This window comes from Mustela erminea, chromosome 5, assembly GCF_009829155.1.
Source record: "Mustela erminea isolate mMusErm1 chromosome 5, mMusErm1.Pri, whole genome shotgun sequence".
NCBI lineage: Eukaryota > Metazoa > Chordata > Mammalia > Carnivora > Mustelidae > Mustela > Mustela erminea.
Window position 1 is genome coordinate 19,082,180 of NC_045618.1, and position 17,696 is coordinate 19,099,875.

At 46.7% G+C, this 17,696-nt stretch overlaps 1 long non-coding RNA gene across 1 annotated transcript; it reads right to left on the reverse strand.

Moving 5' to 3' along the window:
• Positions 1-2,373: 2,373 nt before the first annotated feature.
• LOC116589895 lies at positions 2,374-16,202 on the reverse strand. The gene is made up of 3 exons (XR_004285436.1): positions 16,171-16,202; positions 9,764-9,928; positions 2,374-2,884 (listed from the first exon to the last, which is right to left on the reverse strand). It is a non-coding gene; the product is annotated as an uncharacterized LOC116589895 (long non-coding RNA).
• Positions 16,203-17,696: the final 1,494 nt, after the last annotated feature.

A 17,696-nucleotide genomic window follows, 5' to 3' on the forward strand; every position in this document is an offset into this window, starting at 1 on the left:
GCTTGTTGGTGTGGGGACTGCCTCTCCTATGCTCCCCACCTCTTGCCCCCTCCATCCTTATACATTGAAATTGGGTCCAGGAACCTAATTTACAAAAAGACTATGCTACAAACCTCAAAAGGGCAGTGAAAAAATGAAAGAATGGGGAATGAGAACGACTTCAGGCTTCTCATGATCACACTGTAAATAAGACAATTACACTATGTCTTCAAAATTTTGAAGAGAAGTGGCTTTCAGTCTAGAATTTTTAGACCCAAAACACCCATGAAGTGAGAAGATGGAATAAAAGCATTTTGGGCAGGTAGGAGCCTCTAAAATTTACCTCCCATATGCCTTTTCTTAGGATGTTACTGAAGGATATGCTCCTATAAAACAAGGGAGTAAAAGAAAAAGCAGTGAAAGGGCATCCAGGAAACAGAGATTCTATCACAGGAGAAAGCGCTGTGGTGAAGGGTGTGTATGAGGTGTGGGAGGCAAGTCACCTGTGTCTGAATGTATTAAGAAAGCCTGGCAGTGAGTTTTGGATTAGATTATTAATAAAAACATAGGCAACTAAGCAAAAATGTAAAAACCTAACAATTATGACACCAGGATAAACAAAAACTAGAACAGAATCTAAAACTTAGAATGTTCTGCTAATATGACTCAGTTGGGAAGACCATGCTGCTCTAACCTAGTCATAACTCTATGGGAGGGTGTCTATGATACAGTGGGGCATGGGGGATGCCCATATTATACAACCTTACCTGCCTTTTGTGGCAGCCAATGGACAAGGTATGTTGTGGGTTGAAGTGTGTCTCCTACCTCTCTCCAAATATATATACTTTGAAGTCTGAACTCTCATAATTTCAAAATGTGGCCTTATTTGGAAATAAGGTCTTTCTAGGGATAACCAAGTTAAAAATGAGGTCATAGGGGTGGGCCCTAATCTAATATGACTGGTATCCTTACAAAAAAGGGGAGATGAGGACACAGAAGGAAGACAATGTGAAGAGACACAGGGAGAATATGGTTATTTACAAGGCAAAGAGAGAGCTTGAAACAGAACATTCCCTCATGGCCCTCAGAAAGAATCACCCTACTAACATCTTGATCTTGGATCTCCAGTTTCCAGAGCTGTGAGATGATAAATTTCTGTTGTTTAAACCCCCCAGTCTGTGGTGCTTTGTTCTAACAGTACAACAAAACGAATTCACAATATGAGTAAGGTAATCCACATCTTCTGAACTGAGAAGTTGCTATAGACTGAATGATTTTGTCCCCCCAAAATTTACATGTTGAAACCTAATCCCCAATAAAAGGGTATTTAGAGGTGGGGCCTTCGGGAAGTGATTAGGTCATGAGGGCAAATCCCTCATGAACGGGATTAGTGCCCTTGTAAGAAGGGATAGGAATCTATCTCTTTACCAGGTGAGGACAAGAAAGAAGGCATCTGTCCAGAAACCAAGAAGGCGGCTCCCACCAGGAACCAAATTGGTCAAGCACCTTGATCTTAGACTTCCCAGCCCCAAGAATGGTGAGAAATATGTGTATTTTTAAGCCTCCTAGTTGATGAAAATACCATCAACTAGGTATTGTTATAGCAGCCTGTGCTGACTAATACCCCACGCTGGTTCCCCACCCATGACATTGACAGTGTAGCATGGCAGCATGCCAGAGGCTACTAGTGTTCTACCACCCACCACTGATGAGGTCTTCACTGGTGGTCAGTAAGTGATTCATCTTCAAAATCTCAGAAAAAGAGATCCACCAGAATCTTGAAGGAGCTGTTCCTAGATGAAATGGATTTACTACACGAATCAAGTGGATCCAAGTGACACCAAGAGTGGACCGTGGTGGATGCTATGGCAAAATGTACCCTCCCAGCTGCCAGGATTGTTGGTCACTGATGGGTCGGAGCTGAGTCTTTCTCTGGAGACTGCCATCTGCCAGAGTTTAAGTCCCCAGGGAGGAGGCATCCCAATGATGGATTAACACAGAGGTGCAAAGGCTCGTCCCTTGAGCTAAATTCTGGAACATCTGGAAAGCCCATCAAGCTCCAGTTCTTCCAGGGTAGGCAGAGGCCTCCTTATAAGGTGACACCTGACAGCACTTCCTAATAACCCTCTTATTTGCCAATCTCAGCCTTAGAGTTCATCTCTCAGAGAAACAGACCTGAGAGAGTGTTGTTCAAGGTGTGAACGAAACATAATTCATTCAACCTGTTGATAGCATTCACTTTGTTTCCTCTTTTTCAAACATAAACCCTGCTACAGTTTACATCCATGTAAATACAACCTTACATACTTATGGGTCCTTTGATTACTCTGAGATAGAGTCACAGGAATGGGATGGCTGGATTGAAAAGTATAGATAGGTTTAATTTTACTAGGTGTTGCCAGGTTGCTTTCCAAAAAGAACCACAACAATTCTCATCTCAGTAACAATCTTCAGAGAGCCCCTTTCCCTGCACCTTTACCCACAATGCATATTAACACTTATATTGGTTTTAATCAGTCTATTGGGTATAAAGTGATCTGTTGGTTTCTTTCATGTAAGTTTTTCTAGCTACTCATAAAAAGGTTAGAACATTTTCTCAAGTTGATCATGTGAATGTATTCCTCTGGGAATTGCTGTGTTCATTGGGTTCAGTTCAGCAGCAGGTAGCAGAAAACCCCCAAATCACTGAGGTTTAAATTGGAGTTTGTGTATCTCCCATGAAAGGATTCTGGAAGTAGGAAGTGCAAGGTTGGTATTGTGACTTGCAAACTTGTTCAGTGATGCGGACGTCTTCCAGGTCTCCAATTTGTTCTCTCTCTGGAACAGCTGCCAGAGCACCAGCATCACATCTCAGTTCCAAGCAGCAAGAGAGGCAGGCACAAAGGCAGGGCACACTCCTCCACTCCTGTAAGGAGATGTTCTGGATTTAACATACACAATATTCCTGCTTGCCTATATAAGTGAGAACTTGGGCAGCTGGCTACACCTCGCTGCAGAGGAGGCTTAGAAATTCCGTTTCTGAGTTACTACTCTGAGTAAAAACAGGATTTTGTTTATAAGAAGGAGGGTGGAGGGGACACTACCCCCCCCTCAGTAGAGGGGGAGAGTAATTGGAGCAATTAGATCGCTCTGCAGCAAATGCCTTCTTTTTACCAATTTTTCCTGTTTGTCTGTTTCTCTTCTTTTCTTGTCCACACTGTAACAGGTTGAATTATATGACATGGTTGATACTTTACTATTTCACCAATAAAAACAACAACTTCACATGATCCAATCTAGTAGATAGAAACACTTTGCCTTAAAGGTGGGCACATCAACATGTCACACCCTTTTTCCAAAGTTGCTGTCTGTATGTCAGATCTGTATGTGGTCCCTTTTGCCAGCTAAAAATTTAAAAAATTTTAGAGAGTCGGGTGTCCTTTTTCTTTTTTCCCCCATAGCTTCTGGGTTGCCTGTTTGGCAGAGAAATTTTCATGTAGATCTTTATTTATTTTGGGGGGTAAGATTTGAATTGCATTACTTCTTTTTAAAAATATTTTATTTATTTATTTTAGAGAGGGAGAGAAAGAGTACAAGAAGGGGGAGGAACAGAGGGAGAGAATGAGAGAAAATCACAAACAGACTCTCCACTGAGTGCAGAGCCTGATGCAGGGCTCGATCTCACCACCCTGAAATCAGGACCTGAGCCAAAATCAAGAGTTGGATGCTCAACCTGACTGAACCACCCAGGCACCCCAGAATTGCATTACTTTAAAAACAAAACAAAAGTTGGGTATTCATCCTTTCTGATGGAGGCATAATACTCCATAGTGTATATGGACCACATCTTCCTTATCCATTCGTCCATTGAAGGGCGTCTTGGTTCTTTCCACAGTTTGGCGACTGTGGCCATTCCTGCTATAAACATTGGGGTACAGATGGCCCTTCTTTTCACTACATCTGTATCTTTGGGGTAAATATTTAAATCATTTGTTGTTCGGGAATTTATTTTTGTATGCAGTATAAAATAGTGTCAGGCTCCATAGTCTTCCAGTTACATGGCCAGCTATGCCAGATCCGTTCGTGAAACAGCTCACCCACGTCCCACTGAGCTGAAATTCCGTCTTTTGTGAGCATAAAAGTTATACACACAATGGGATCTATTTGGCAAATTTTTGGTAATATGAACTTTCAAACATCATGACTTAACTTGAAACACATGAGTTTCCCACCCTCCCTCTCTGCCTCTTAAAAGGGTGACTGGTATGTGACTAGTGACAGTCTGGAGAAGGTCAGATGGGAGGCCTGTGGCTATCTTCCTGAGTCACCCATGCTTTTCTTTTTGTATAGCCTGATACAAGTCCCTGGCCCTGAAGCAGGCCCAACATCAGTCTGGGCAATGAATGGCCCACTGATGAATGGGCCATTCCCACGTTCAAGTGGGTCATGGTCCAGCTTCCTTGCAATACCTGTGGGTAGGCACCTCTGGGCACCAGTGTTAAGAGCGTAGATGTTGGGTCTTGCCCACCCCACCCACACCCAGAGTGAAATGCACCAGTGTTCACCCGGCAGCAATGGTAGCCAGCACCAAATTCTTCTACTCTCATAACCGCCCCCGAGACTGTTGTTACGAGGTGCTCTTACTGGGATCTCCATGTTACAAGATGAGTCAATCGAGATCAGAAGGATGGAGTCCCCTGCCTGACCCCCCCAGCAGCAGAGCTGGACATCTGACTGCAGACCCCCAGCCACTAACCCCATGCTGGGTCTGTCCATTCACTAGAGTGTGGAGATAGACGGACAGCACGGGCATGTTTGTCCTGTGTGCTCCAAGAAGACTCAGACCCAGTCCGAGCTTGGATCAGGCTGCCACGGACAAAAGGAGGGGCAGAAGGGTCACAGAGCTCTGAAGAAGGCCCTGTATTGGTTTCTTGTGTCTGCATTGTGGATGAAAAGCGGGAGGAGTCAAATCCAACAGGGTGACCGGCCTTCCCCACAGCCAAGCTCAGCTCAGGCCAGCATCAGGTGAGATAGGAGACAGTGGCCCCAAATATCCTGGCTCTGAAGTGGCCAATTACAACTAAAAGTAAGGGGCTGGATGGCTCAGATGTTTAAGTGTCTGCCTTCAGCTCAGGTTACGATCCCAGGGTCCTGGGATCGAGCCCCATGTTGGGCTCCCTGCTTCTCTCTCTCTCTTCCCTGCTCATGCTTGCTCTCTTTCAGAGAAATAAAAGTAAATGTTAAGCTTTATTTACTGGTACAGAGAGCCCCTCCCTCCATGCCTCCAGTTCCTCCAGTCTTTTCTACCCTGATCTCAGCCCCTTTTAGGAAAAAGGTTAGTGTTCTGGGAAACTTCAGGGAGGGGAGGGAGCAATTCTTATGGCTCTGTTAGACAGAAGAGCTCACCTGACCATCCTACCCGGTCCTGTGGGCAACAGAGGTGCTATATTCACATATGGGAGTTTGGAGATCTCTGCATTAAGGAAAATGCCCTGTCCTAGTGTGGGCCTCCCAAGCATCTGAAATTTAACTGGTGCTGGATGTGCCATCCCTTGCCAGACTGCTCTGCCCATGATCCGATGGCTCTTCCTTTTCAACCTTGTCCATTGCCAACAGCCGATGATCGCCCAGCAATGGCACCTCTGTGTAGTAAAGGGTTAACTCATCAGGCTTGTCCAAACTCAACATAGCCCAAAGGTCTTCAGAAATGGCCCTTGACCAGCTCCTGGGGGATAACCTCCAAGTCTTTGACTACCCTGACTGAGGAGTGTCATTGATTACCTGGGGCCTTGAGCCACACCACATATTTGATACTAACAATGGAATTTATAGTGGGGGGCTGTATCGGTTTGACCTAAGGTCAGTCACATGGACATCCCGTGCCTACATAACTGGCCCCCGATAAAACCCCCAGACACCATGGTCAAGGTGAACTTCCTGTTGCATGCTTTTTTTTTTTTAAATTTCATTTATTTTTAAGTAATTTCTGCACCCAACACTGGGCTCAGACTCACAACCCCAAGATCAAGAGTCCCATGCTCTACAGACATCGCCAGCCAGGCCCCCCCCTCCTTTGCACATGTTGCCCATGTCATTGCTAGGAGAATTCAGCACTGTGCACGTGATTCCACTGGGTAAGGACTATAGGAAGTTCACACCTGGTTTCTCCTGGACTCTGCATTATGCACCTTTTCATTTGTTGATACTGATCTATATCCTTTTGCTGTAAAAACCTGTAGCCATTGGGGCGCCTGGGTGGCTCAGTGGGTTAAAGCCTCTGCCTTCGGCTCAGGTCATGATCCCAGGGTCCTGGGATCAAGCCCCGCATCGGGCTCTCTTCTCAACAGGGAGCCTGCTTCCCGCGCCACCCCCTCTGCCTGCCTCTCTGCCTACTTGTGATCTCTGTCAAATAAATAAATAAAATATTAAAAAAAAAAACACCCTGTAGCCATGAGTATAACAGCTTCTCTGAGTTCTGTGGGTCATTCTAGCAAATCACTGCCACCAAGGGTGGTCACGGGAATACCCTGCCACAACCCCTCACATTAGCTACCCCTGCTCTGGATGTCTCCCTTAGCCATTCATTCTGTGGGGTGGAAAAATGTCATCTGGCTGGTGGTGTAGACAAACAAGACACATAAGACAAGAGGCCTGAAGTAGTAATCCTTGCAAAAACAAGGCCTAGACTGAATTATTCCAATAGCTGAGAACTGGAGGTCCCATGTCAGATGCTCTGTCAACCTGTGTCGAGACTGATGGAGGTTTCACTCGGATTGTTTATAACAATTATAAACAAATTTTCTTTTCAGGAACACCATGCCTTGGAATCTTCCTTCTGGTGTGGAAGGCAGGAATTACCTTCTTCCTCCTCCTAAAACACTAGACCTTGCCTAGTGTTCATAAGACACCTCAGATATTTAAGGGAACATGACCAGTAGACCAGGTAGCCCTCCAATGACGTGGGAGATTTTCCAAAATGAGATGACCCTTGCTTACTCGGTTAATTTCCAAGGGGGGTAACTGACTCCCTATTTTGGGACAGCCTGTAGGCAGTCTTCTCTGCAAGGACGAGTCATCCAATAGAAAGGGGGGTACAAAATTTGTCCCTGACTTTAGCTGAAAGCTATCAGTGATGCTACCTTAGCTCTAAAAGTGTTCAGTCCCATTATTCATGCCTGGCATGGTTCTAAGTGATGGGCACCTTCTCACTGAATTGGCACTAAGGTCCTCATGTCCACACCAACCACCTAGATCCATTTTATTTTAAATTTATTTTTAATTGATTATTTATTTATTTAATTTATTTTTTGAGAGAGAGAGAGAGAGCCCATGTGTGCCAGCTGGGGGGAGAGAGGGCAGAGGGAGCCTATCAAGCAGACTCCCCAGCCACTCTCCAAATCTAGCTCCTTGTCCAGTGAATTCTTCCCTGGGGGTTGGCCTGGCTTCCTCCCTGGGGAGGTCCTGTATAGCCTTGCTTTTTTTTTTTTTGCCCCTAGGAGAAGTAATCCTTCCTTGTTTTTTCCCCTGGAGACCCAAACTCACTCCTTAATGGAAACTGAAGTATCTTGAAGTTCTTCCTGGCTTCTGCTTTATTACCCTAGGGTATATTGTTTTTAAGGATTTAAAAATCCTCAAAATCCTGATGCTGATCTGTTTTTAAGGAAGACCTTTCAGTTTTGTTTAAGGGCTGGAACCGGGTCCGAGCCCAATCCAGAATGATCTGGCCGCATCGGGATTGCTGCCAGACAAGAGTTTAGCCTTGGGAGGACACAGAAATGGCTGCCGCCCCCTTTGCGTTCTGTTGATAAAGGAAACTCAGTTCCTGTGTACGCTGTGCCTGACACAGTGGCTCCGATCTGAGTTTCTGGGACATGGAACTCATGTACTTTGGAGACAAGGATCCTCTTGGTAGAGAAAGAAATAAAGTCAGAAGCCTGGAATTTGATGCAAAGCCCTGGGGAGCCCTTGCACTTGAAGCTTTGGGTTCACGGTAAGCCGGCCTCTGCTGACATGACTGCTTCATATATTCCTCCAGATGCTTTCTCCACTCTCTATGACCATTTCATGACAACAAGAAGGGAAGCGTTTGCTGAAGGTCTTCCCCCTACGCTGGCACTTGGCCTGTTACCCTGTGTGATCTCCCTGCCACCAGGGAAGAAGGGGGCGATACCTCTGTTTTACAGCATCTGAAAGGAAGGATAGATCCTTCCTTTCCCCACTAGACAAAAGAAAAAAAGATCTCATCCTTCCCAGTAATTCCAGAAAAGTAATTTTCTCAGTGGCCTGTGCTGGGCCATGCTGAGCTGCCTTAACCCCATGGCTTGATGGTGGGGGTGACGGGTGGGAGGTTCCCCCAGGGAACCTTAGAGTGTTGTCATCAGAAGGGAGTGGCCACGGGGTGGGCAGAAACTGTGACTGGTCCCCAAGGGTCCCTGGCCATGATGCACTGCATGTGCTCTGGAGGACTGGATCACAAGAGGGTGCACAGGTGCTCAGCTGGGGTCTGGTTCAGATGCAGAAGAGCAGGAGTGGGGGCCAAGATAGTTCCAAATAATGCCATTGTCGATGGGGTGGACGGAGCCCTGGGTTCACCCCCACCACCCATGGGAACTTGAACAAATTTCTTAGTCTTTCTGATCCTCAATTTGCCTACCAGAGAAGTAGAGCTAGTAAAATCTGCAGGCCAAGGGACACCTGGGTGGCTCAGTGGGTTAAAGCCTCTGCCTTCGGCTCAGATCATGATCCCAGGGTCCTGAGATCGAGCCTCGCATCAGGTTCTCTGCTCAGCAGGGAGCCTGCTTCCCCCTCTTTCTCTCTGCCCGCCTCTCTGCCTCCTTGTGATCTCTGTCTGTCAAATAAATAAATAAAATCTTAAAAAAAAAAATCTGCAGGCCAGCAAGGGGGAGCTGAGGGCCCACCTTCCCAGCTTCTACTGCAGGGAATTCCTGCATAGTCTGACACCTGGCTTCTTGTCACTGTCCTCCCATCCTCCCCCACTGCCACCCAGGGACTCATCTCACGGATGAGTGTGGGGGAAGAAGTCAGGCCCGCTCAGTGTTGCCTCCCTCCTTCATTGACAAACGGCCTACCGGTCTCTCCGGACTCTAAACCTTACATAGGGACATCTGTCTCACTCTGGGACGTGGTACCAGGACCACCTGTTGGCAGATGTAATCCACATTTTACAACTACAGCTGTAAAAATTATACATGTAATTTGTAAATGTAAATGTAAAATGTAAAAAAAAGGTAAAATGTAAATGCAAAATGTAAAAAACGTCAAATGTAAAATGTAAAAAAAAAAAAAAAAAATTTTTTTTTTAAAATTTCCAGCTTGCAGGAGGTTCTAGGATGAGAGTTTCCCCTGCACCCCAGCTCCTCATGGGCCGTGGAAAGGGGCAAGCCCAGCACATAGCAGCTGCTCTGCAAATATTATCCTGCTGTATGCGGTCCCCCATGCAGGTCCCACTCTGGTGGAAGAAGGAGCTCTCCTTTCCTCCTCAGGGTCCCAGGTCACTTCTGGGGTCTTCCAGCTGGGAGGAAGTTCAAGGAGAGGCCCCTGCATGTCCCCTCCCATTGGCCTAAGAGAGCACGTGCGATGGGAGGGCCCTGGGTAGGGGTCTCCAGGGTCAGCAGGGCAGAGGGGCCTGGGGGAACCATGCGCCCCTCTCCAGCCAGCTGGGGTGAGCAGAGGGACCTTGAGTGACAGCTGTAAGAGGAAAGCAGACCAAGGTAGTCGCAGTCACCTGGCTCAGTATAGACAGGCCCCATGCAGTGAGTGCAGTGTGGGAATCCCCTTGGGGTACCTGTTAAGTGCAGCAGAGTGAGGGCAATGTATGTATTACCCAATGAGGTCACTGGGTCCTTCAGGTCGGCATTATTCTCCCCAGTTTATAGAAGAAGAAACAGGTTCAGTGGCTTGTTCCAACTCAGCTCCTCCATGGCTGTGCCTTTGGGCCCCAGACGAAGGCCTGGAGAAAGAAACGAGTGTCAGTGGTCAGGGCCCTTGTTGCATAATGCGTGGACACTGTTCCATCAGATGCTTTGTAAACACCCTCATCTGTTCCCAGAACTGGGGGTTTCCCAGAGAAAAGCCACTTGATGTGGATCCCCAGGTTTTATAACACCTTTTCTAATTCTGCTTAGGGCCCAGGGTATGGAATGTATGTCCAAAAGCCCATCTGTCCGGGATCTGGGTTCTCCTAATAGAGCGACCGCCCAGACCCTTCCACTGCCATGATGGACTGAATTGTGATCCTCAACAATGCATGTGTTGAAATCCTAACCCCTGGCGCGTCAGAATGTGGCCCTATTTGAAAACAGGCCTATTTGTAGATGTAGTAGGTTGAGTGGAATCATACCAGAAAAGGGTGGGCCCCTAATTCAATGTGACTGGTATCCCTTATAAAGAGGTAATTTGGACACAGAGACGGATATGCACAGAGGGAAAACAGTGTGTGAACACAAAGGCAGAGGTCAGGGCGATGCTCCTACAAGCTAAGGAGCTCCGGAGATGGCCAGCAAACTACCAGAAGGTAGGCGAGAGGCCTGGAATGGATTCTCCCTCCCAGTCCCTAGAAGGAACCAACCTTGCCAACACCTTGGTCCCAGACGTCCAGCCTCCAGAGCAGTGAGATAGGACATTTCTCTTGGGTAAGCCCGCCAGTCTGTGGTGCCAACAGAAGGAGATAAGAGACGTTTAATCCTAAGAGATGACTAATGATCTCTCCACACACTCAGTAGTCACAGAGGGCCTCCAGGTCCGCACAGGGGGCCCCTCTGCTGTGGACCCCAGGAAATGCCCTGTTGCTGCTCAAGGAGATCCTGACAAGGCCTCACAGGCTGCTTAATTAGTCTGTTGTTTGCTCTGGCTGACCTTCCCCCTTTCTTTTTTCCCAAAACAAACTTGGCCCTCAGTTGAGGCTCTTAATTTCTGTTTACAGAGAAGCTCAGCGTATACATGCCCTCCTAGCTGTTAACAGGGCTGCCTCTTTGACCTCAGGGTCTTTGAGTCAAGTTAAGGATCCACACCCTCCCTTTCCAAAGGACGGTTGGGCAGCATCAGTGAACAGCCAGCCCTCCCCGAGGGCCCAACAACGAGAGGGACTGGGAGGTGCCCTCGTCCAGAAGCTCAGAGAAGGCTGTGTTTCAGCAGGCAACTTTTTTTTTTTTTAAAGATTTTTATTTATTTATTTGACAGACAGAGATCACAAGTAGGCAGAGAGTTAGGCAGAGAGAGAGGAAGGGAAGCAGGCTCCCTGCAGAGCAGAAAGCCCGACGACGTGGGGCTGATCCCAGGACCCTGAGATCATGACCTGAGCCGAAGGCAGAGGCTTTAACCCACTGAGCCACCCAGGAGCCCCTTCAGCAGGTAACTTAGACAAGTGTCACTACTGCAAAGAGACCTGGCCTGGGAAGACTGAAACCACAAGTTTCCTGAAGTTTCAGACAGATCCAGAAGACCCTTCCCACAGGTGTCATCAGTCACAGCACACACAAGGCTGCTATGGATTAGTGTCCCTCTGGGGAGGCTGGTTTAATAAACTGTCCATCTGTGTGATGTTATCAGCTGAGGAAGGGTTTCAGGAGCAGATAAGGAAAGATCACCCCATGTAGTGCGAAATGAACAAACAGGGTATGAAACAATGGGCAGTGTAGGCTATGCTTGTAGGAGGAAGTTTCAAGGAAGGATTTGTATTTCCTTCTGTTTGTACACAGAAATAGGGAAAGGCCATACCAAAAATTCATAGGAGGGGCGCCTGGGTGGCTCAGTGGGTTAAAGCCTCTGCCTTTGGCTCAGGTTAGATCCTGGGGTCCTGGGATCGAGCCCCACATTGGGCTTTCTGCTCGGTGGGGAGCCTGCTTCCTCCTCTCTCTCTCTCTGCCTACTTGTGATCTCTCTCTGTCAAATAGATAAATAAAATCTTTAAAAAAAAATTCATAGGAGGGGCTGCAAAGGGTAAATTTACATTAACTTGGCTACCCCATGTAGTACCATGTAGTACCATGGGTACTCGGTCATTGGTTCAAATGCCAGTCTAGATATTGCTGTAAAGTCATTTTTTTAGACGAGATTAATAATTACAGAAGTAGACTTTGAGTAGAGAACCAGCCACAGTATGGGTGGGTCTCACCCAATCAGTTGAAGGCACAGAAAACAAAGGAGAGAAATGTCTGTGTCTGGACTGCCTTTTGACTTGAGCTGCAACTTCACCACTTCCCTGCGTCTCTAGGCCGCTGGTCCACCTTGCACCATTTGGACTTGCCAGGCACTACAGTTGCATGAGCCAATTCCTTATAATCAATCTCTCTGTCTCCTCCTCCTCTACTGGTTCATGTTTCTCTGGAAAACACTGACTAATACAAGGTTTCCCCGGGGCAAACTATTGAGATCTGGAAAAAAGTAGGAGATGTAGGAGGACAGGACTGGAACAAGATTGCCTGATGTATTATTTTGTATTTCATCATCAATATTTTATTTTTTTAAAGATGTATTTATTTTAGAGAGAGCGAGCATGTGTGAACAGGGAGGAGCAGAGTGGGAGGGAGAGAGAGAATCTCCAGCAGACTCCCTGCTGAGTGTGAAACCTGATGTGGGGCTCGATCTCACAAGCCTGAGATCATGACTGAGCCAAAATGAAGAGTCGGATGCTTAACCGACTGAGCAACCCATGTGCCCCTATGTCATTATTTTTGAAGCACGTGAAAGTATTATCTATTAAAATTTAATTATAAAAGAACTTCATAGATAAATGGATAAAGAAGATACACACAGAGGAATATTATTCAGCTATAAAAAGAAGGAAATCCTTCCGTACGGATGCAACTTGAGGGCATTGGGCTAAGTGAAATAAGTCAGACAGAAAAATCCAAGATCTCACTGTTATGTGGAATCTAAAGAACCAAATTCAGAGATACAGCAAACAGCTTGATGGCTGTCAGCGGTGGGGGTAGAGGGGTAGGGGCGTGTGGAATGGGTGAAGGTGGTCAAAAGGTACAAACTTCCAGTTATAAGATGAGTAAGTCCTGGGGACCTGATGTACAGCATAGTGACTGTAGTTAACAATGCTATATTGCTTATTTGAAAGTCTCTAAGCTAACAAAATTAAAAATTCTCATCACGAGAAAAAAACTAATTACATACAGTGATGGATATTAACTAAATGTATTGGGGTGATCATGTCACAAATGGTACATATATAAAATCATTGCACTGTACACCTGAAACAAATACAATATTATACGTCAATTATATCTCAATTGTTTTAAGAAGGCTCTGCACCCAACACGGAGCACAATGAGGGGAGGGGCTTGAACTCACCACCCAGAGATCAAGGCATGATGAGACCAAGAGCTGGATGCTTAACCAACCGAGCCACCCAGCGTGATCCTATCTCAATTTTCAAAAAAAAGCAAATAAAAAGAACTTAAAAAGGATAGGCACGTGGCTGGTTGAGGCAAAGTGGTTCAGGAACATGGGAGGAGGTGAGGCAGCTTTCCTTGCGGGATCCTACCTTCAGTTCTGTTTGTCAAAAGCGGCCCCACCTGCATGAACTTGGAAGATGGAGAAACCCCGCGGTGTGGCCTGGCTTACCTGGGACATCACACTGGCTCTTTCACCATCCATTTCGAGAATGCCAGACACGCCACCAAACATACACCCGTCTTGAGTGTCTGCAGAGATTTCCAAATTTCCAAACAATGGGGGATGACTTTGGCCAGCAGCCGGCCCAATGCGTTCTCCGACCCAGACCCACCATCAATGCACCAGGCTCTCCTGAGAAGCTGCCAGGGGCTGGGCACCACGCAAAGCCCAGGAACACATGGGCGACGAGAGAGATCACTTAGCCTCCCAGAGCTCACGCAGGAAAGGAGACAGGAGGTAACTGTGCTCTCAGAAGACAGAAGGCAGGCTGCCATGACCTTGGTAAGAGGGAGCTCTTTTATACAAGGGAGGTGGGGGCGGCTTACCCGAGTAGATGGCACGAGAGAAGGAGGAGAAGCCAGCTGGTGAGGAGTCTAAGAAGGAGTGACCCCACTGCTGCGTGCAGAGGAGATAAGGGCACAGCTCACCTGCTTTCTTTCTGCCTTCCATGTGCCTGGGGCACCGAGGAGGACACCAAGGCCAGGAGGGAGAAGTGAGCTGTTCAAGGCTTGCACACACAGCTGTGCGTGCTTCTAATCTCAGCCGGGGAGCGGTTCTCTGCTCACGTCCACTTGCAGCTTCTGGAAGTCGTCAGAAGCCGCAGCTGTGCGCCCTGGAGTGGCTAGGTGTGGGCTCCACTTCCTAACTGTGTGGCCTTGGGTCAGCTGTGGAACTTCCCTGGGCTTCAGTTTCTCCGCTTGAGGATTAGATATGCTGTTTTGGTAAGTGGTATGTAATGGGTCCTCTCTAGGTGGCAGTCCCTATATGCTTGGTTCATGTCATTTATGTAGAAAATAAAATGAAAAAAGAGAGGGAGTACATATGAGGGGAGGGCACAGGAGAGGTTTCATAGGCAGAATTGAAAAAAAAAATTTTTTTACTGATTTGAGGGAGACAGAGCATGCATGAGTTGGGGGAGGGGCAGAGGAAGAGGAAGAGGGAGACGCAGACTCCCCGATGAGTGTGTCTGTTGAAGGGCTCAATCCCAGGACCCTGAGATCATGACCTGAGCTGAAGGCAGATGCTTAACCAGCTGAGCCACCCAGGGCTCCCCCCAACCCTGGCAGAATTTTGCAGAGATCTCACCTGGTCCTTTTGAGCCTCTGTACTGGGGGGTTCTACTCCATGGACAGTCCCTGGGCCAGCATCCCAAACCTCAGCCCCACCTGGGAGCACTGACGGGAATCTGCATTCTGACATTCAGGGGTAGAGGTGTGCCTTATTTACAGCCAAGGGACACTGTTCTATGGCTGGGGCCACCACCCATGCCCCTCAGCCTCCCGCCACACTGGCTCCTGTGCCCTCCTTCCATGAAGCCAGCATCCCCAGCTTCATCTAAGGATCCCACCTGTGCTTTGCTTTGGTGTCACCTCATTCATGCTCTAATTCACCAGACACCTTCCTCTCCAAGCAATATTAAGTTGGAGAATAGGCAAAGAAGGAAGGACCCCAGCCACTGGGAACCATGGTGAGTGTGAGGAGACCTTTTCTTCCTCTCCTGCTGACAGGAGAGTGGAGGGAGATGTGTCCCCTGAAAGAGCCTATGGACAAAGAGACTCGGGCCCTCCTTGGTCTAGAGGCTTCTGTAAGGAGGTCCCTAGGGGGCTTATGCCCTTAGGGCTGAAGAAATGGGGCACACATGGCATGTCTGGGAAGGAAGCCCTCAGCAGGTACCAAAGGAGGAACCTCACAAAGGCTCCTCATGAAGAAACAGGTACCTCATGATGGAACTTGGGTAGGGGGACAGAAGCCAGAGGGCCCCTGGAGCAATGGGCACCTGCCTGGAGAGTTGTGTTGAGTTCCATACCTTGGCCAGGCCGAAGGGACACTTGGTGGGGGTGGTCCTTAGCATTGGAAGGGCTGGAGTAACACTACACTGCTCGCAGGAAAGCTCAATGTCCTCCAAGGGAGACGTCAGCAGAAGCCACCAGAATTGCTTCAAGGCAGCTCCCTGTGGACCCCTTGTCTCCCAGGACCCTTCCCCTGGACTCTAGGGGAGTGAGCCTCCAGAAGAGGGGAAACAGTAGCTCAGACAAAGCTTAGCCTCCTCCCCGGCTTCAGATGGCTGTGTCCTGGCTCTGGCTGGCACTGGGGGCACACAGAGGGGTTCTGTGTGGAGTTTGAGAGTAAAGATTTGACAAAGGAACAGGACACTGTAATTTGTAGAATGAGTAACCCCCAAAAGCCCAATAGTTATCATGTTTTAACAATATCTTGAGGAGCTGCTACCAAATGGGAAAAGGGGTTCTGCAGCAGGGGCCAGATGCTGGAGGATGTACACCATTTCATGTATGAACTCCAGGGAGTAGGGACTCCTCAACCACATGGATTTGTTGATGTGGGGTGAGCGTGGAATGGTGGATGGAGATTGAGGACCCTGTAACTAAATCAGTAAAGAGTCCTGCCCCCTCAGAGCAGTGTCCCCTCCTCTGGGCTCCTTCTTCTTGCTCACTCTTCTACCTGTCCACGTGGTCCTTTATTTCAGCCTGAAGAAAGGCTTTATCTTTCTACTGTTACTACACACATGCACACATGCACGCGCACACACATTATAAGGAATTGACTCACATAATTATGGTGGTGAACATTCCAAGTTTTGCCATCAGCAAGTGGAGACCCAGGAGAGCTGATGTTGTTGTTCCAGTATAAAGGCCAATGGATTTGAGACCTAGGAAGAACCAATGTTGTACTTTCTAAAGGTAGATAAAAACTCCTGATGTCTCAGCTCAAAGGTAGGCAGGAGGAATTCCCTCTCTTACTCATGGAAGGGTCAGCCTTTTTATTCTACTCAAACTTTCAACTGATTGGATTCAACAATTAGTGATTTCAAAACCTTCCACAAAGCTACAATAAACAAAACTGGTGTAAGAACAGATGTGCAGATCAATGGAACAGAATTTACAGTCCAGAAAATCCTGACATTAAAAGTCAAGTGATTTCTGACAAGGATGTCAAGACCATATTTAATGGACAAAAGAATAGTTCTTTCTATAAATGATGCTGGGACAACGGCATACCCACATTAAAAAATACGAATTTGCATATCTACTGCACACCATATACTCAAAATGGATCTGAAATCTAAATCTAATTTTTTAAAAATTTATTTATTTTCAGCATAACAGTATCATTATTTTTTCACCACACCCAGTGCTCCATGCAATCCGTGCCCTCTATAATACCCACCACCTGGTACCCCGACCTCCCACCCCCCGCCACTTCAAACCCCTCAGATTGTTTTTCGGAGTCCATAGTCTCTCATGGTTCACCTCCCCTTCCAATTTCTCCCAACTCCCTTCTCCTCTCTAACTCCCCATGTCCTCCATGCTTTTTGTTATGCTCCACAAATAAGTGAAACCATATGATAATTGACTCTCTCTGCTTGACTCTGAAATCTAAATCTAATTTAATCTAAATCTAAATCTAATTTAGATTTCGGATCCATTTTGAGTATATGATGTGCAGCAGATATGCAAATATCTACTATAGGTAAAACTATAAATAGTTTTACATAGGTAAAACTTAAAAGTGCTAAAAAGAAGGTATATGTTTAAAAATTTGTGATCTTGGATTAAGCAAAGTTTTCTTGGATGTAACACTAAAAGCATATGTAACCAAGGGAGAAATAGGCAAATTGGATTTCATAAAAACTAAAAACATTGTACCTCACATAACACTATCAAGAAAGTGAAAAGACAGCTCACACACTAAAAGAAAATGTTTGTAAATCATATATCTAAGTGTCTAACATCCAGAATGTATGAAGAATATATACAACTCAACCATAAAAAGACCAATAACTCACTTAAAAATAGACAAAGGATTTGAATGGGCATTTCTTCAAAGAATATATGCAAGTTACCAATAAGCATATGAAAAGATACTCAATATCACTAACTCATTAGGAAATGCAAATCACACCACATAAGATGCCACTTGACACCCACTTGGGTGACTATAAAAAAATGCTGATAAGGATGTGGAGCAATTGGAACTCTCCTACATTGCTGGTGGGAGTGTAAAATGGTGCAGCAGTTCTGAAAAAGTTTGGCAGTTCCTAAAAAAGTCAGACATATAGGCTCCATATGATCCAG